This window comes from Manduca sexta, chromosome 28 (assembly GCF_014839805.1).
Source record: "Manduca sexta isolate Smith_Timp_Sample1 chromosome 28, JHU_Msex_v1.0, whole genome shotgun sequence".
Classification (NCBI taxonomy): Eukaryota; Metazoa; Arthropoda; class Insecta; order Lepidoptera; family Sphingidae; genus Manduca; species Manduca sexta.
Window position 1 is genome coordinate 15078372 of NC_051142.1, and position 21523 is coordinate 15099894.

The window sequence follows — 21523 nt, forward strand, 5'->3', positions numbered from 1 at the left end:
AATAAGAAGAAACGGGTGTGTTATAGAGCTCCCGAAATTTCATTCGCCGTACGAAACGTTGATTTCCTTCATTTAAGTCTACGCTATGGGTCATGGCTGGCTCGGTGACCTAGTTGTATTGCGTGTGCGGTACGTGATTGCTCTGAGGTTTCAGGTTCGAATCCTAAATCGGGAAAATTGACATTGGGTAATTTTGCGCAATCAGTCCGGAGTTCAGCATTGTGCCCAATATGCCTATACCCCCCCCCCCCCCCATCAAATCATGGAAGGGAACGGTCATGACGAAAAGTGGATGGCCTAGCTACACTTCTGCTTAACCAAAAATAAAGGCGTAAACGGCGTTATCGTAAATCCATATAAAGGTCATATTGTGACACACTAATAAATAGATGGATTATTTATTACGTAAAAAATTATTTTCAAATTTCCCAACGATTTTCATTCCTAATATAGAAGCAAAATTTCATGCTTTCTGATCAAAAAATCACTCGCTTTATTAATATTTCAAGCACTTTGTACTACAAAGATCAAAGGCATTAGATGTCATAAAATATAGAATGCTGATTGCTAGATTACGTTTAGTATTACTAATTTTGCAATATTCTAAATTGATTGAAACAAATGACCGTGCCTTGAATCTATTCTAGGTATTTAAATTAGAAGTTTAATGAGATTTAGGATTTAATTTTGAACCGTTTTCGGCTAGTCCGATGTGTAACGTCTAGTGACGCTTGTTAAAATGGCTTAACCATTTACTAGGAAATAAGGTCTTTTGTGAACGAGAATTTATCTGGCGAGGTATTACCGCTTATTATCTATGTATGGTATTAGGATGTCGAGGCATTATTTTAATTTAGGGGATAATATACGAAGTTGCGAGAGTGTGCCTAGCTATAATTGTATTTAATATACCGCGCCGTTCGATGTTCTTCGTATAACTCTGTGTCACTTATTATGTATAGCTAGGTAAATCCATGAGCATTTAGTAGCTGATTGTCTTTGTTAATAAATGCACGTCCTTGTACTCCGTAAAACAGTTTTGTTTATCCCTGAGGCTACCTAGCAACACTTTGCAATACTTTGCCAGTTAAAAAGATATTGCTTTGTCACATCACCTTGCTACATCCTCCTTGTTAGGATTTTAATTTAATACAGCTATAAATATAACCCGAATATTTTATGTAATAATTATCATGAGAATATAGAGTCGGCGGTACCTGAGCTGATTCTAGTTGGGGGCCTGCTTAATTTTTCAAATAATTGCCAACATGTTAAGGAACGATCTTTGATAATGATTAAGGTACACAGCTGCATAGAAGGGAAAAAAAGGATAGTAAAATATAATATTTATAATGATTTCTTATGTTTACGCGAATGTTAGACATTGAAATTAAACTAATTTGAGTCAGTCAGTCCCCCCCTGTGACCATGAAGGCTGCAAAGTCTTCGAAACGTCGGGAGAAAATAAAATACTAACACCGCGATAGAATCCGAAAATTAGTTTAATTTCAATATAATATTTATTTAATAAGGCATACACAAACAATAACAATATTTTATTGTGTACTATCTTTAATGGGAATTGGTGGCCCTGTCAATCCACAAGGCTTCCTTATTCGCGACTGATTACCACCACCGCAAACAAAACTGAAATTTAAAATAAATTAGTCGTACGTGTTGAAATTGTAACAAAATAATTATAACATGTACTAGTTATAACTGGTTGTGTGCTGACTTGAGAATTAGTTGATATGAATTTTTAAAAATTCAGTGCGTTGTCGCAACTCAAGCTTTTGAGTATAATAGTTCACCTTTGTCCTGCTATATAAAAGATCGTAAAAGCCAAAAAATAGGTTTTGAAACATACGTAACATGAAGGTACTTACTATTCACAATCCCCTTGGGTAAGTTAGTTTAAGCGATGACCCCAGATGGGACAGATTAATTTGGAAAACGTCTATTCAAATGTAACGAAATGGTCTCCCTTCATTACCGGAGCGTCTTAGCGCTAAAGTAGGTCAGTATTTTTGTACAAGTGATCAATTTTCCATTGTTTATAAATTAGACATTTGAGGAAGATTGACGCGAGTTCCTATTGTTTTAAGGAATAAAATTCATTGTTTCGCATCTGAATGATGGGATAAATAAGTTATTACATGAAAATAAAATTTAAATAATTCGATTTACATTATAATCTTAACAATAATATGCCCTAAGGCCTTGTTGTTCAGTCAAATGGAAAATAATATGTCCGATATCCTCCAACCACTTAAATTATAGCTTTCAATTCCATTTTAAAAAAATACAAGTTCAATTAAATACCAATTTATCTACATTTTTTAAGGCACGCAATGTTATCTTCCTAAAAATATGGAAAATTATTCATGAAGCGAAGTTTAATCAATCATTTACTTTTTCCTGTGAGTCGCAAGATCACTTTCTGTTGTAAAAATAATAAAGTAGGTTTTCCAATATTAACAATTTCGTTTCTAACAAAAATAATCAGTAATTTCTTTGGTTAAAGATGGTATCCGACTTTATACCAATTGTGTGGAGTTTTTATATTGCTTAAAAAAAATACTTTTTTTTTTATAATTTACTATAGTCAATTTTCATGTTATAAGGCAGCGCGACTGTCTGTTAAGTAGCAATTTTAGGCTAAACTGACTTCAAGAATTAAATATTATCTCACGCTTTTGATGAAGCATAAACAAAACCTGAGAATTCGCGATAAGAATTTCGAAGGTGTGTAACCCTAACCAAGTCATTAGAAATGAATTACACACCTTTGAGACTAATTAATTTTAAAAGACTTGCTCTCGACGAATCACGTACGCCAATTCGCTATAAAAATTTCGCTATTATAAATTTATTGTCTTCTGACATCAGCTCTTATAGAAACGTATAAAACCTTGCACAAAGGCTACGTCAGAACCTGTCAATTAGACAATATCCATCCTAACCCTACATCCGATTCCCGTTCCAAAAATCCCGCAAATCCACGCCCACGTTTAAACCCCACACGAATGTACTACAAAGGAATGTACTTCAAAAAATCTTTTTTCACACTTTTTCCGCACTCGCTTGGTAACTAAATTTTCTGTGTTGGCTAGATCGTTAACAGGATAGAATATACGTCTTTTTTGTATTGATTAACTTAGATCCGCAGGTGAGAGCAAAATAATACAAACAAAACTTCCTTTCTATGTTTATTCACAACGCATGGCCTACATCCGCCCGTGTATACGTAATGTACTGTACAGCAACTTACAAAGACGTTTATCTTAATATTTTACCGGAGTTCTTAATATTTTTTTATATTAAATTTATAAAATTCGTCACTTTATAATTATACTTAATAGTGACGAATTAAGTAAGAACTAATCTATTGCAAATGCTTTGGTTAAACTTTTAAAAAGAACTGCCTTTGATGGCCAATTAAATAAATTATTATTGTTTTTCGCTCGTAAAAAGCTTTTCCTGCTACAAATTATCCTAAAACAGTACAACCAGCGCCATCTTTTAAAAATATGATTAAAAACCTCTATTACTTCCCATGAGAATTAATTACTGGGATAAGAAGTAGCTTATGAATCAATCCAGAACTCGGTCTCTTCGTTAAGTGTAATTCAAATCAATTCAATTCTTTCTGCGTTTACTTCTTACAAATATACAAACATCTAAACATTTTTGAACACTTTTGCATTCAGGTTGTAGTAAGTATTATAAATGTTAGACAAAAAATTCTATTGAACAAAAAGTTCTTAATGGTGATTGAACGTTTTAAACGATATTTGCTTTAAATCTGAAGTGCAACTTTGTAACAATATCAACTTTTCGAAAACCCAATACACTTACTACAGCATTTAAAGAGTGCAGCCGTGAGCCGACTTCCGTAGAACAAGAGTACTTAATCCCAATAATGGAGTGGCGTACTGTTCCTCCGCTCTCTGTGACCGGGCCACGGATATTGATTTTAATTTTGTCCCGTGTGTGCCGCGGCCCCGTTCTCGTTCTTCTTTTATACGAATGTTTTCGTTGTTTTTGTTTGTTTTTCATATCTAGTGATATGGCGTATAATGAAACTGGACACTAATGTTCCAAACTTCCGCATCTCTACTAAGAATTTACTATTACTGTTAATTTAAAAAAAACAGTTTTTTGTTGACTGCATTATAGCGAAACGACGCTGCCGCTGAATCTGGTCTCGCCTTTAGTGAATGACGATAACTTTATGAAGTCTAAAATGGAACATCCACACCAATTGTAAAATATCACTACGGTCAGACTACATCGTCGTCTAAATAGAAACTATGTAGTTATAGGTCGGTTTATATTCAGAACCGCCTAAAAGCCCAATGTGCGGAATCACGCCTAGCGGCAGCAGGCAGTTTGAGACAGCGCTGTGATTTAATATCAGCCCTGTGTTATATAATATCCCACTGCTGGGCAGGGGCCTCCTCTACTACTGAGTGGGATTAGGCCTTAGTCCACTACCCTGGCCTAGTGCGGGTTGGTAGACCTTATCTAGCAAATTAGGCTATGATTTCATTTAGCCAATTTCATAAAAATCTATGGACCTCTAAAATTCGTTTCAATTGAGGTTTGAATACAACAATATCTGGCAGTATGCATGAAGCCTTATTTATCTAAGATATTCCTAGCAAAATAAAACGTAACATTCACCATATTTGTCTGCTACATATATGTTTGTATATATCTCATAAAGCCATAAAAACAATACCATAAGGCCCCTTAACCTCATCAAATACGATTCTGCTGGTAACATAAAAATACCTTCACAGCACCCAATTTAGGAAAGGTGAATTTTATAATATCGGTAGCAGACATATTTGGGTCGCAGTCGAGTGCGTGAGACGAGGTTAGGGTTGCCAGGCGTCGGGTTACGGTCTCTGATACGGTTTGGCTATTCATGAAAATATCTACGTTCAATAAAACAATATTTATTACCAAATATGCCGGCGTAATTGTGTCGATTGGCGAAGTGGAGGATACTGTATCTTACCGTCAGTATAATGTTGTGGAGTCGCTTTACAGTTAGCATAGAGATCTATAAAAAAGTAATTTGTTGGCATATCACGTATAAATTACTTCACTTTACTTCATTTTTATGGATGTTGTTATTTCGACTATAACCATATCATAAGTAATTGTTTGCTGTCAAAATCCAAATTTAATTTTACTGTATTTTTGGTACTACAAATGATTAATGTTTTTAGATTTAAATTGGAAATAGGGCACAATATTTGGATAGAGCCTTATTTCAACAGCGCTATTATTTTGAAATCGTGAAAAACCTACTTATTTCTCAGCTGCCTCGTCTTGTCCTTGCCTTGTCACTATAATATCCGGTTAAACTGGTCAGTATAGATTTCCCATTTTAAGATCTGGCAACCCTAGGCTCGGGGCTGGACTAAATATATAATGCGGTTTTTATTGAGCCTTACTTGCGACAAAAGAAAATTTATTATCTTACGAAAATGAAATATTTATGTAACAAAGATTTAGTATGGACCTACGCCATGCCAAGATTTTTTATATACATACATATGTAGGTATATGTGTATAACTGATTAAGAGGCAAACAGGTCGCTTGTCTAATAGTAAGCGCTACGCATATATTGCCGCAGTCTAGAATTTAGAATTATGGCTTATTACATTACGCTCTTATCATTCCACGCATATAAAAAGTTCACAAAATGAATTGCATAAAACAAGAATATATTCATATTTAATATCACATCCTCATCAATCATTCAGGTCCTTTGTCCCCTAGATGGGGCTAAGGGTCATCCACATTGACTTCATACCGCACGGTCTTGAGCTGCTTGCTTGATTTCGCTCCAAGTCTTCCCAACACTTTTCGCTTTGTCGATCGCAGTGCGCCAGGTTTGTTTAATACGGGCACGCTTACGCTTTCCTTGATAAATGTAAATCACACCCTAGCATAATATAAGTAAAGTTAAAAGTCCTAGAACACAGCGGCATCCGATCATTTGTGCGATTTTACTATTAACACGATGACAACTCTACAGAATATACCTTTCACATCCCCAAATACAACCAGTTGTATGCAACCGCGTAAATCAAAACCGCAGTATTGGGGACGTCATTACGATCAGTCGTTTCACTGGTCATTAGGGCAGTGGATGCGGAAATAAGTTCGTGATACAACGCTGGCCGGCCTTAACGGTTTTAATTAAGTCCCCTTATTATCGATTCGATGTATGTACACGATCATTATTTTCACATTTAGACTGCCTTGTGGTTTGTATAATAATTTATGGATTATGATTAAATTTTAGTTTAGTTTAGTGTTTTTTTTTCGCTTTATTGATGCATCAGGGAATTCAAAGGATGTCCGGTAATCAATTTTTTGTCGGAGTGCATGTTTTTATGAAGCTCACGTAAATAATAATATTTTAAGTCTCTCTATAAGACCAAAAAAACATCAATAGTTCTTGATGCCCAAAATTCATGATAATCGTATTGTTCCTGTGGACTAATGTGTTCCCCGAGCAAAAGGCTGTGCTAACGTTGCGCTAACCGTATTTTAGAAGCTATCCATTCAAAATTTATAATAGATATAAATAAAATGTTATCTTTACTTTAGTTGCTCAATTAAAAAAAAATGTGAATATTGCTTCATTATTATCATAATGATAATGCCACTAAAATTGTTGATTTTGTGCATGTCCTTCTCAGTAGATTTTAATTCGCAACCAACTCTATTATATCGACAACTCAATACAGAATATTTTGGGCGTTTAAAATTCTCGAAAATACATAAAATTGTTTTTTTTTTAAGCAATTATTCGCGGTCTTGCATGTTCTCGCCCGTAACTCATGCGCCGTAAATGTATGGAACGAATAATCAAGGCCGTTTGCATGGGGTAGGACCTTAAGAACTTTGTTACTAATAATATTTAGCGGAGTATTTAACGATATATCACTTGGTAGCTATTACCAAGTGATATATCGTAGACAGTCCACGAAATAAAAAACATTGCTTAAAAATTAAATCTAGTAAATAAATAGAATTCTATAATATTTTTCGTCCTTAACGAATCAATAGAGAATTTAGTAATTTGACTCAACACGGAACAAAGCTGAACCCCAAAGGTCGTCAATCCCAAGATACATTATGCCCATTTCCAAACTTTTTAAAATCAACCAGCCTGGCGTCAAAATTTCAGCTTAAATCTAAAAATTAATGAGTGCGCGTTGGCTCTCTCGATGATAAATATTAAAACGGTGCCCAAAATTCGCGGACTTTTCGGGGATTTTTCCAGTTCATTAATAATGGATAGGAGTCCCGAGAGTCGGACAGATGAAATTTTAACACGGCTCACGAATCAAAAATGGATTATTAAAATCCCCTTGTTATTTGTTTTTAATATCATACGTATGTGTCTTTGAGCCGCTTATTTACTGAGCCCGCTGAGGATAAAGGGAAAATAAAGCTATCTACAAAATCACATTCTTTTAACAAAATTATTTTCAACGAAATGAAGGAATTCTTGAAACAGATTTATTTCTCAAACAAATATCAATAAAATATAGCTACAGAGCTATATTCTATAACGATGTAAACAAATAGTTGAAAAAAATCATATTTCAAACGCATACAAAGACATCTAGTTAGTTTGTATAAAAATGTGCAACGTAAACGCGACCATTTATCAAAGTCCGAATGTGCGCTCCAGGCGTCGCGGGTATAAAAACACGTCATCTAGCACTGCCGTGCTTAAAGATATTTATTCTAATGTACTCTAAATTACGTATATTTTACTAGAGTTTATTTGCAGATAAACCAGTGTCCTTTCTAGGAATATTATTCGTACTGTATATTTTTCCGATGATTCAGGACAGGTCTTTATTTCATCTGTGGTTAAGTTAAGGGTCTACTTACAGTGGCACATTGAAAGCGAATTCACAGCGAGTCGAAGGCGCTACGGGCTCATCTACTATTACAAGGCTGGCTTGCAAAATCTCTCACTAAATGTGATTAACATTAAATATGTTTAAATCACAGTGCTGTTTTCATCAACTCTTAATGAATGACAATGGTAGCACGAGGTTTCAAATGTGTTTAGCGCTAAACATGTTTAGTAAGTTTTGCAAGCCTTACACTGTTAACTTTACCTAACCAAGGTTGAAACAACAGCCCCTTGTTTATAATACACAATTCTTACTCAGGTTAGTTCTATCAGAGCGACACTACTGAGTAGCAATAGAAAAGCTACTGAGACTACGAGAAAACTACAAGCGTATAAAAACAATCTGTTTAATATGAGATTTTCCAATATTTTTATATTTTATGGACACTACACAGTTTATATTTATAAACTGGTTTATAAAACCGTCCCTTCCCGTTATGAAAGAACTAGGGATTGCAATCCGGTCCGGCGGATCCGGTAATCCGGCGGATCCGGTACGTTTTCGTTGCCTACCGGATCCAACAATATCACCGGATCCGGTGGCCGGATCCGATATATTAAGAAAAACGTAATTTCTCTTATCAAAACCGTGCGAAAGTACTAAAAACTTAAGAAAGAAATGAGCGCTTATGAAACTGAAGGAGATAGAGGGAAATACTTGTCTCTAATATATGACTTTTTGACTTTAGTGAAACCAACCAGTGTTGAAGCTGAAAGGGCTTTTTCGGCCGCTGGTTATATTTGCAGTTCCTTGAGAAGTAGGCTAAAAGATGATACTATTAATACAATTTGTTTTCTAAGGGCGTATTTCCAACAAGAAAAGTGATCTGTGCTGTAATGAATGCATGGGTATAGTATCCATAAGCTGTTGATTTTGGAAATTTTAATTTGGATTATAGAAGAATATGATGTAGATTTAATTTAGTTTTTATGAACGGGTTTAACTTAATTTAAACCATAAATAATTCACTGTTGTTTGTAATCTTTGAGACTGATTATTATATAATAACTGACTGATGATAATTATAATTAAATAAGAGTTGATTTTCGCACAAAATCGTTTCTATTTTTCCCCGTAGATTATTCCTTATATTATGCCATGAAGTTAGAAATATGCGCTATGTTGCACACCCAAAATACTAATCCGGATCCGGCCGGATCCGGCGGAATTCTCGTGATTCCAGCTGAATCCGGCCGGATTTAAGTTTGTACCGGATTGCAATCACTAGAAAGAACCACGAAATAGGTAATCAATAGTGACCTGAGTGACCGATAGCAGAATCGGTCTATTGTCGCAACTAAAATTCCATTATTGAACGTAAGGACGGATTTTAGGAACAGGTATGTGGGTTATGCCCCACATTACGCTCATGCAAACAGGTTTTAATTTAGCTATATTCATATTGTTTAAAATGCTCCTTTTTTATTTTTAAGTAACTACATTTTACTACACATAATTATTATAAAACACACTTTGAATTACAAATAATTATTATGTATTCAGATTTTATTAGCGGTATGCTAGTGGTTTAATGTAAGCTATTATGCTCCAATATTCGTGATCCTAAATATTTATTTGTTTATAACGTTCCTACGTAAAATAAAAATATGGTTTTAATAGTCAATGATCTTAGTTTAATGGGCATAGCATGTTTTTGTTATCAAACCATGCAATTACTAAACTAATTGCACCGAATCATGAATTAAGGAATGTCGAAAGTTTTTAAAACAAATACGGAATGAATTTATGGCTTTATACAAAAATAATTATGTGACTTATTACAAAATGGAAAGAACTATATGTTACACTTTTTTTAAATGGGTCCATTACAAGGAAGACATTTGTTAGTTTTTTTTACCTTAACAGGCGACAACGTTTTCTTTGGTACATTACTTAACATGCTCGGCAGTACATTACTACAAAATCACGTAGCACATTAACTCTTTTAACCCTCTTGTATGCTATTTCTTATGAAACTACTTTTAAATAAATTAAACTAGACCGCAGTAGCGCGAGGTGACATATTCCGAAAGGGAAACTGTCATAATATAGTACTATGAATATGCATTGATGCGGTCTGCAATCTTTCTAATGATCAATAGATTTTATATAAATTACGGGTAAAGGGAAAGCGACAGGAATAGAGTTGTATGGACCCATCGCTATGGACAGATCGTACAGTCAACCACAAAAGTAGCTGAACAAATTTGACATTACAAATCGCCTTTAAACTTTTGTGTCATCAACAAAAATAATTATTTCTTTTTTATTTTATTTTATATAAATAAAATGGTATATTTTGATTGAAATGATTGCGTAGAAGTATTTTTAAATTTGGAATTTTTTCAGCTACTTTTGTATCTGACTGTACCTTATACGCCCTGGGAGCCGCAAACAAAATTTAGTTTCATAAACAGTCAATCGAAATGATCACTTTTTGTTATATATCTACAAAAGGATTTATTTGTTTTTCGTCACCCTCTTTTATTAGCACCCCCAAAACCCCTCCGGGATCCGTCCACTGCGCAGTCATTAATGGATTTCGAAGTCAGATTAACCGGATCGTAAATCAAAATCTGTTTCCATTTAGAGTCGGTATCGCGCGTTCATATCGGATAAGCTCGCATAGCGATTGGCTTTATTTGAATTGAGTATGGAACGGGGGGTTCGCGAATTGGATTGATTTACTGAGTACGTACCTTTGAAATTGACAGTATCCTCCGGTTTTCACATTGTGGTTGGTAGGTTTTGAATCGGTCAATAGATCAACGAAGGAAACCCTTTGGAATAACAAACTTAGTTAAATTCTAATAATTTATTTATTGAATAGTATCTATAATAGGCAAATTAAAAAGATAAATAAAAAGTTTAAGAGCCTGTTTCATAAGGTCGAAGTAAACTTTCTTTGATAATTATCGTATACTTCTGGACTTAACAATGGACTGGCCTTAACACTTCATGCCTCAGGATGGCGAGCGCAGTGGAATACCAAACAATACTTTGTAATTCAAGGTGTTGGATGGTGTTTCTTCTGTTTATGGGCGGTCGTACTGCTTGCTCAGGCGAACGGCAAGCTCGTCTCGTCATTCAAAGCCATAAATAAATGTGATTAGTACTCATTTTATAGCCATTTATTCGGTAGCACAGATTAGATGTGACTATTGTATTTGGTCTTCTTATACATTTATATGACTAGGAGCATTTATTCAGAAGTTGTGAAATAAGCATAAAAGTGTTTTTACAGTTTCGAGCTTCAAAAGGTTGCGTCGTGAGCTTAACCGAGTAATGAGTTTTGTAAACCTTTTATTACAAATATGCTTTCCTTTTATATTTCATGAAGAAACTCACATTGTATATTTGCTGCGTAGTTATGCATGCTGTATTTAATTCTAAATCGTTTAGTCATGAATCAGAATAACAGCTATTTTGATTACTACACACACTCAAGCAATTCCCGTTGATAAAGGCATATTTTATTTAAAATTTCGTATTCTACATGACGTATGGCATTATTGTCCAATTTAGGACAGATTCTAATTACTTCGTAAGACTTACTTTGAATTTTCCAACCCATGGATCGAAACAAAAACCTCAATCGTTTGCAGCCAAAATCAATCAGCCTGCCGCCGTCCATTGCTGAACATAGACCACAAGTCAACGCCAATCATTCAGATATGGAGCAGCCCGCATCTATCCTCTACCTACTACCTCTTTCAAGTCGTCGCGTCGGTCCATCGTGCAGCAGGGCGTCATACACTATGTCTACGTAATCGCGGTTTTCACTCCAGCACCTATCTGCTCCACCGTCTGCATCCGTCTGCAGACTTAGCCGAAACATTTCCACTTCAATCTAATTTAAATTTTGCAGCCAAAGTAATAGTATTAAAATGCTATTTATATTTTTTCGAAATTCACATCAATTACCATAAAATTCACAACTGATTGGACACAGTAATTATTTTAATGTAAACGTTGCGAATAATATTTTTCTACCAATGCCCGTTACTGCAACCTCTATTCTCATGCAAGAACGTTTAAAATGCAAAAACATCCCGGGATGGAATTTAAATGGACGCATAGAATCAAGTCATAAAATAAACCTCCAACCAACATTTATAACACAGTTCCACCAGTCGTAGAGAAGCAACGTTCATTTTATAGAATTTTTAGTGTATTAGATATTTTAATATACATTTATGAATCACATAATCTTGACTGTAATGTTGCAACGTCCAAATAATATTTGATGATTACATTTAATTTATTTTTGTCTGCTGTGTTTCGATTTATAGTTTGCTGCTTACGTATTTTGTTATTATAATCATCGAAATAAACCTAGTTTTGGGATTTTATAGCTATTTTTACACTTATTTTACTCATTAAACTTTTAAATTTGACGTAGTAATTAAAATTGTCGTTCAAAATTCTGAATGTCCTTCCTTCTGCTAAATAAAGACGTATCATTTGTTCGTAACATACTTCAGTTTCTCAAAAACACAAAAACAAGTCAACTCATCAGCTCCAAGTTCATTGCACTCTATTTTCACTACTGACAGTATTCTCAACGTCATTGGACGTCGCCGAGTGAATGCGTTGCCACGAGGCGTGAGACCGCAATTTCCCAGCGAGCTCCCATTCAGGCCATAAAGCTGACTGGACTAGACTAATGGCAAATATGATTGGATAATGTCCGTGTTAGAACGTAATATAGATAGCTTCTGTGGAGTAGATGAGTCTTTCAACAGCTGGTTTTGAACAGTCGCTAGGTAAAATGCAATATGCAGTTTATGTGTGCGATCTTAGAGCATCGTAAGTGCGATTGCTCTTTGAAAGGTAATTACGGAGTTCAAACGAAAATTAAATTACAATATTGACGTATATTCTTTAGACACGACAGTCCATATAAACTATTTGTTGAAAATCTGAACTAAAACTTCACTGTTATGTTATGCAGTTGAACAACAAGTAATTGTACTTATTTGACTAATATTTTTATTCAAATCTAGGTTTACACTTAGACTCGAGTTTCTATATCATGAGCGCCAATCCATACACAACCACAAGCGTCAATATTGACCATGTTAAAGTCAGTTTGAATGGATTTCAGTTCAAATCAGTTGAACACAGTGAATGTTCGGAACGTCAAATCTAGTACGTAGTACATTATATCGATGACTAATATGAACACAATATTGAAGACAAATATTCTCTCCAAAACCTTAGCCATATCTATAGTATTATATAAAGCTGAAGAGTTTGTTTGTTTGTTTGAACGCGCTAATCTCAGGAACTACCCGTCCAAACTGAAAAATTCTTTTTGCGTTGGATAGCCCTATGTTCGTGGAGTGCTATAGGCTATATATCATCACGCTATACCCAATAGGAGCGGAGCAGTAATGGCTAATCTCAGGAACTACCGGTCCGAACTGAAAAATTCTTTTGCGTTGGATAGCCCTTTGTTCGTGGAGTGCTATAGGCTATATATCATCACGCTATACCCAATAGGAGCGGAGCAGTAATGGCTAATCTCAGGAACTACCGATCCAAACTGAAAAATTCTTTTTGCGTTGGATAGCCTTTTGTTCGTGGAGTGCTATAGGCTATATATCATCACGCTATACCCAATAGGAGCAGAGCAGTAATGGCTAATCTCAGGAACTACCGGTTCGAACTAAAAAAATCATTTTGAATTGGATAGCCCTTTGTTCGTGAAGTGTTATAGGCTATATATCATCACGCTATGACCAATAGGAGAAGAGCAGTAATGGCTAATCTCAGAAACTAGGAGTTTGAACTGAATAATTCTTTTTGTGTTGGATAGCCCTTTGTTCCTGGAATGCTATAGGCTATATATATCATCACGCTATGCCCAATAGGAGCGGAGCAGTAATCGTCTAATCTCAGGAACTACCGGTTCGAACTGAAAAAATATTTTTGTGTTGGATAGCCCTTTGTTCCTGGAGTGCTATAGGTTATATTATATATATATATCGTCACGCTATGACCAATAGGAGCGGAGCAGTAATGAAACATGATGCAAAAACGGGGACAATTTATTAGTTTTGAGAGCTTCTGTTGCGTGCGCTGCGTAAACGGTTAAAGTTATGCAACAATAATGTATGACGGGATTGTTCTACAAAAATATATCATAAAACAAAGTCCCCCGCTGCATCGGTCTGCCCGAACGTGTTAAACTCAAAAACTACCCAACGTATTAGGATAAAATTTGGTATAGAGACAGTTTGAGACCCTGGGAAGAACATAGGCTCCCGGGAAAATATATAGCGTGACTTTTATAACGGAAAACTTTAGCCCGAAAAACTTTATAACGCGGGCGGAGCCGCGGGCAAAAGCTAGTGTATAAATATAAATAGAAGTGGCGGCTAACAGCACAAAATAAATTTCAAAGACGCATTTAACGACATTACAAACCGTAACCCAGTATCGAAAACCATTTTAACAAAATGCATTTACGTTAAACTAAACGAAATCAAAGAGTCCAATCGATTCACAACAAAATGTCGTTAGCCGACAAAACCGTTTAGGACGTGGCCGGCTCACATGCCGCCGGACGTCCGGCATGCCCGGAATACCGGAGAAAACATTCTTTGCAGGGTTGAAAGGAGAAAAGGGAATGTGTTTGATAGAAGGGTGTATTACTGTCAAGGGTATGGGATTGAAACTTGAATGTTAATCTGAAAATAATGACAATATTTACTCATTCATATTTTTACGAAACGAATTGGTAGCCTAATCGTAACTATTATTACTGTCTAAGTATTAATCAGTATACCTACAAGAATCTTGAAATTGAATTTCAAGGTTAACAAAATGATTGCATTCTGATCTTTAGTGGCATCTTCAAAGCCACACTGTTATTTTATTACTGTCGAATCATTTAAAAAAAGTGGTAGAGAATTTAAAATCCTGATGTAGGTGTTGATTTTAACGTCTTCTTAATAATATTAATAAAATTAAGCAAGCACTATGATGAATCGCGTGAGCCATTAACTTTGTAATTATCCTAGAGGGAATTAACTACTAATTATAAAAAGTCAAATTTGCATTTCTAATTAACTTTCATAATTTGGTACTTAATTAGTTTATGAAACATAATGAGTTTAAACAAAGCTCTAGTTAAATACATATTAAAAGAGAGATATAAAGCAAACGGCACAAAATAAACATTACAACTTTAATTATCATTTATTTTTATGAATTAATTATACCTATATACTAAAGGTATGAAAGAGACTTAATGTCCAAGGCATTTTTCCCAGTTAACTTTTAGATTATACAAAGACTTAAAAAGGATATAACTATTCAAGTAAGTAAATAAACATTTTGTAATCCCTCTGCTATACTAAGAGCCTATATTACATACTTTCCCACGGATGGGTACTAGCCAACAGACAACTAAGAGATTGCATAGCTCGCGCCATCTCAATACATGTTCACATATTTTACATATCAGTACAATTCCTAGCACAATACTTAATTACTAAATAAGACCGATGCTACATCTGGAATTTGTTCCCAATATGGCGATAGGCTATCTATCACGTCATGAGTCGAAAAACATAGTGATGCCTACGTTGCACCTCTTTTATCCTTTACTCCGTAAAGGATAAAAAAGCCATGATGTACGTTCATTGGATAGTTCGTAAAAGAATTTACTAATATTATCTGCATACAAATATTTGTAAAACTAATTCTCTATGCTAAGAATAAACTCACGTCTTCCGTCTCGATAGTCTCTCCCCGTTTGTTATCGCTGCTATCATCTCTATTTGATATAATATCCCGCATCCATTGTTTATTAGAAAATTTAAATATTCATCCATCGAAGTCAACGCCGATCCGAAAAACCGGAACGGTTCCCGCTTGTTAACCTTGCAATCATCTCCATACGATATATTATCCCGCATCCATTGTTCATTAGAAAATTTAAATATTCATCCATCGAAGTCAACGCCGATCCGAAAAACCGGAACGGTCCATGTGAGCCTCGCATCGGTATCGTGCCCCAGTTCGGGTATTGTGTCGGGCGACTTATCTGAGACTGAAAACCGGGCGCATTGTGCCCGCCCATGTATAAAAGGGATCCGAATGATAACTCAGAATAGATCCATCTTTCAAGATATTATTTTAGATATTCGGCCGCGAGTTCGATGTGATCTTTCTAGATTGTGAGTTTTTAGGCTTATGACTTAAATATTTTTTTATATAAATGGTTTTTATATAAATGTATACAGTTTGTAGTGCGAAACGCTCGCCTATCACATCATGCACTGAATATAATAATATCAGCCCTATATTAAATACTTGCCCACTGCAGAGCACGGGCCTCCTCTACTACTGAGAGGGATTAGGCCTTAGTCCACCACGCTGGCCTAGTGCGGATTGGTAGACTTCACACACCTTCGAAATTCCTATAGAGAACTTCTCCGATGTGCAGGTTTCCTCACGATGTTTTCCTTCACCGTTAAAGCGAACGATAAATTCACAAAGAATACACAAATGATTTTTAGAAAAGTCAGAGGTGTGTGCCCTTGGGATTTGAACCTGCGGATATTCGTCTTAGCAGTTCGTTCCACACCCAACTAGGCTATCGCCGCTTAACTTAACGCACTGAATATAGATGGCTAAAAATGGTTGCAGAAGTTGCGCCTCTGCCTACCTCTTCAGGGATAAGGGAGTGAGTGTGGTTATAGTTTATACATTTCTCATAGTGTAAGTTTTACAGTAGTTAGGGGCCGTTCAAGTATTACGTAATGCAATTTTTGAAGATTTTTGACCCTCCCACCCCCTATGTAAGGCGCCGTAACGTTTTCCTGTAGCACCCGCTCCCCCTCAAAAAGTTATGTAACTCTAAAATTACATTTTTCGCACAGTACCTGAAAATCGCTAAAGTACCTTTGTTATTGTTTTAAAATAAAAAATCCAATACCGCGTTGTTCGAACTCCCGCGGCCGTAACGCATAGCAACGTTTAAATGACCCCCCCTTCCCTCCAAATTGCGTTACGTCATACTTAGACGGCCCCTAAGTTGAATAACGATGAAGAACCAACGGTAAAATTCGCATTTCCATTTTGAATTGTCCTATTAAAAATCAACTGTACGCATAGTATTTACTAACATTAGATACATTGAATGATTTTTATAAATGTTTATTAAACAATATTTTCTCTAATTTTTATAATCTATTGTTACGTAAGCTATATTGTTCCAATACCAGGGGAATGGTGTAGGCATGATTGTCTCGTTACGTCTCCCGAGAGGAATGGAGGTAACAGGCATAAGGAACCATTTACATAATATAAGCTAATCATGTTATCGTAATAAGAAAATTATGTAAAGTTTTCGGTTCTACAATCAAGATTTTTTTTTTCTATAATTGCAGTCTTATAGAACAATTAATGGATAGTAAAAACCTATAGTATAAATGAATAATAAATCTAAATGAACACATAACACCTTCTATTAAAATAAAGCCTTTGTTCAGGCGTGTCAATAACATTAAAAACAATTAAGTTCATTCAAAAGTGGAAAATTAATATTTGTTTACATAAAATTAATATCACAGAATTATTTTTCTTTATTCAAAAACTCTCTCTCTCTCTCTCTGTTTCTCTCTATGTCTCTCTCTTTAGTTCCCTCAAAATCTTCGCCATCAAACAGCGATAATTTACCTCATTTCCTTCAACAAACCAAAACATCGAAATTCGCCCACACGAAATCATAATGACTTAACTAAGCCGCAAACGATAGAGTTGTTTATGTGTTCAAATTATGCGTTTAGCATGTCCATTCGCTGGATATTAGTGGCGATGTTATGCAAATCAGTGCAGCAGGGGGCTTGTCGCATGCTAATTATATGTGACGTGTGTCCGTTTATGTCCATTATGGTATAAAGGTTTTTGTGTCATATTAATCTTGGAAGAAGAGATTGTGTAGGCTGGAAACTTCTACTAAGGGAAATATTGAATGAACTGGTGAATGATTTTTAATACGAACAATTTCTAAGACGTTAAGCACGTTATCTGTGAAGGTAAAAAAAAATATCGTGCTGTGGTTTATTTTTGGGGTTTAAGATGCCTAGCCCGAGGAATTTAGCATTTCACTTGTGGTAGATCTCTCATATGTGAGACTCCACCTGGTTGGTACCACCGCAATGTATACTTCTGCCGCCAAGAAGCGGTGTGTAGTCATTGTTTTATTGCTTTGAATGACGAGCCGGGCTTTCCGTTCGCCTGAGCAAGCGATACGACAACCCATAAACAGTAGAAACACCACCCAACACCTTGAAGTACAAAGTATTGCGTACCTACCACGAAGTAGACAGAACATATTGTAACATTGTATTTATTTAACTGTCCTACATTTTAACACAACCCTTTCCACAATAAATATTCAAGGCGATACATCTTGTTTTATTGGCGTCCAAGATCCGCCGGCCATTTGCAGCAAAAGGATATGTTACGGACAAGTTTCGTGTTTACATCGACATTTATGTTTCAGGATTTACTGCATCGGTAAGCATCGGTGAGCGGAAGTCGCGTTGGTTCAAATCCTGTTGAATTATTTATATATTGGTTCGAATTTTGAATGTTTGGTGGACCGCGTCGAACAGTTTTGAGATTTAGTTTGGATTTGATAGTTAAACGTTTCAATATTATAATATAATATAATAGTATTACGTTTTGGTGTTTCAAATTGGAGTAATATAAAGTCATAAAGCAATATACGTCTATAGACTAATTATTAGCATGAAGAGTACAGCTGTGTCCTTCTACACTAATTTCAATTTATAATTTTGTGTGGTGTTAATACTGTTTTTGTTAGGCAAGTTAGGCTGGTGGTAAGATATATATATTTTACATCCGTCCAAATAGCGACCACTGTACATAGGGTGTTCAAAACTCGACATAGCGGCCCACGAAAGTGTGTCGTGTTCCGAGATCAGCTTGTGTATACGCCGTTCCAACTGACCGGCATAATTGTGTCGACTATCGATAGGTAATCTTCTCGTCAGTCGCCATTCTATTGAACCTCTTTTACCGTCAGGTACAGGGGAGTCACTTTGCCGTGTCTATACATAAAAAAAAAGTTACAAATTGTACAAAAATACGGGTCGTTATCAACCTTTTTATTGCACACTTTTTCAATATTCTTTCCTTCTATATTATTACGACTTAGGAAAAAATCACAAATTAAAGTTAATTTATTATTTAATAAATTATAAGCACAGAATATAACGGATAATAAATTTTATATAATTACATCATGTTTACCTAAATTGCTCGTACGTTTGTCACCAAGACATTTCTATCGTAGTACTAAATGATGATTATGTAGATTATCAATAGTTAATTAACTACCTCCACTATTATTTCGAATTAACGAACCGTCAATAACATTAAATCAGGCAACAAAGGTAATCATGGCAGTGTGTGAATCAAAATACAGCTGCTAAGATGCCGACGCTACCATCTTATTACTCCAGACATACGACAAATAGCGACGTTGATCAATAGTGGATTAGTTGAAGTATTGAAGGAATTGCTATTTTCATTATCATTGTATAATAAAGGATTATAGACATCGCGTTGATGTCTATTGTTGTGTATCTGGTGGCGAAGGGTTAAATTTAAAGAGAAGCCGACATTAAATATAGGTACTAACAATTATTATAATAGGATTTTGTATGGGGAAAAAGCGGCGATAGCCTAGTTGGGTGTGGAACGGACTGCTAAGACGAATGTCCGCAGGTTCAAATCCCAAGGGCACACACCTCTGACTTTTCTAAAAATCATGTGTGTATTCTTTGTGAATTTATCGTTCGCTTTAACGGTGAAGGAAAACATCGTGAGGAAACCTGCACATCGGAGAAGTTCTCTATAGGAATTTCGAAGGTGTGTGAAGTCTACCAATCTGCACTAGGCCAGCGTGGTGGACTAAGGCCTAATCCTTATCAGTAGTAGAGGAGGCCCGTGCCCAGCAATGAGACAGTATATAATACAGAGCTGATATTATTATTAATGGGTTTCTAGCCTGGTATGCTATAAATAATAATAATTTATTTGTTAATTTATTTTAATAGTTTGCTTGCATCAATTGCAAAAGTGAAGCCGGTAGGAATCCGCTTGTATGGACCATTTACCACTGGTATCTAGTAAAATTTTATAGCGCGATGCCTTATACTTATACATAATAGAGAATGTGGCAGAAATTGCAGTTAGTATAGTTTCAGCTAGCGATTCCTTCGCGCTTAAAATCTTATACCAAGAACTGTAACTCACAGTACTCAGGGATACATGTGGCTTTACATTAGATAATCACCATCAGCTGTAAGATGTCCACTGCTGAACAAGAGCCTCCCCTAAAGATTTCCAGATCGACTGTTGGAAGCGGCCCGCTTCCAGCAACCTCTTGCGACATTTATGAGGTCATCTGTCCACCTCGTGGGTGGATGTCTGACGCTACGCTTGCTAGGCCTCCACTGAGAACTTTCTTAGATATTTCTTAATAAATTATTCTTCTCATTAAATAATGCGTTTTCATAATCGGAAAGAACATAAATAATAAATTTCACCTAAAACGATGATATATAACAGATGATTAAATCAAAGTAACTGAGTTTAAATAATGAATCTTTATCTTTCTCCACGTATACTTTATCCGGCTTTAAAATTCAATAACATTTACTTTGATCTGGAACAGATGTTAACCCTAATTAATTTTTATTGAAGCGGCTCTGCGTCTCCCTACTGTCGTGTAGTTTTGATTGAACATGTAGTAATAATGTGAGCTCAGGGCTCCGGGGGTTAAGCGGGGTGGGGAGTGACGTAACCTCGGGAACTGCGCAACTTACTATATATTCTGAGATGCTTTGTTTCTTTAAACCTATTGTAGGAATTGAATCATCATTGAGTGATATGCTAAGTGATTTAGGAACTTTATTTTTCTCTACATTCTACTGCAATTTAACAATGAAGCATTACTCACATACGTAGGGCTCTTTCCCAGAAGGGTTAGGCAGAGGCGTGACTAGTGTATCCATTTTCGCCGTGTGTATTTACGATATGTTTTAAATAAGTTTTAGCATATAATTATCGAGCAACTACTTCTGACTTTGCTAAAATTATGTGATCATTCTTTGTGAATTATCTATAGGAATTTCGAAGTTGTGTGAAGTCTACCAATCCGCACTAGGCCAGCGTGGCAGAGTAAGGCCTAATCCCTCTCAGTAGCAGACGAGGCCCGTGTCCAGCAGTGCGACAATACTTTTATAATACAGGGCCGATATTACTTATTTTATATTATTTTAAAATTATGACACGCCGTCCCTCGAAATAGCTATATAAAAAACTATGAAGATACAAACCCAATAATAAAAAGCCAGTCTTACTGCTCTCCATCGACCGATATATCCCATCCCTTCACTCTAATCAAGATACAAGCCTATCCTATTAAATATTAAGCGCTAGTCTAACTTTGTTGATTGTTTCGACATCAATTACTATCTAATCTTAACTGCCCTTTGAGCTAACTAGATTA

General features: G+C 35.6%; 1 protein-coding gene and 1 long non-coding RNA gene across 2 annotated transcripts in view; one reads left to right on the forward strand and one right to left on the reverse strand.

The window, feature by feature from the left end:
- LOC115455608 (neuroligin-4, Y-linked) overlaps positions 1–21523 on the forward strand; it is a 101060-nt gene that overhangs the window by 23095 nt on the left and 56442 nt on the right. The window lies entirely within an intron of this gene.
- On the reverse strand, positions 939–8562 carry LOC119191062. The gene is made up of 4 exons (XR_005113362.1): positions 8409–8562; positions 8243–8244; positions 6558–6563; positions 939–948 (listed from the first exon to the last, which is right to left on the reverse strand). It is a non-coding gene; the product is annotated as an uncharacterized LOC119191062 (long non-coding RNA).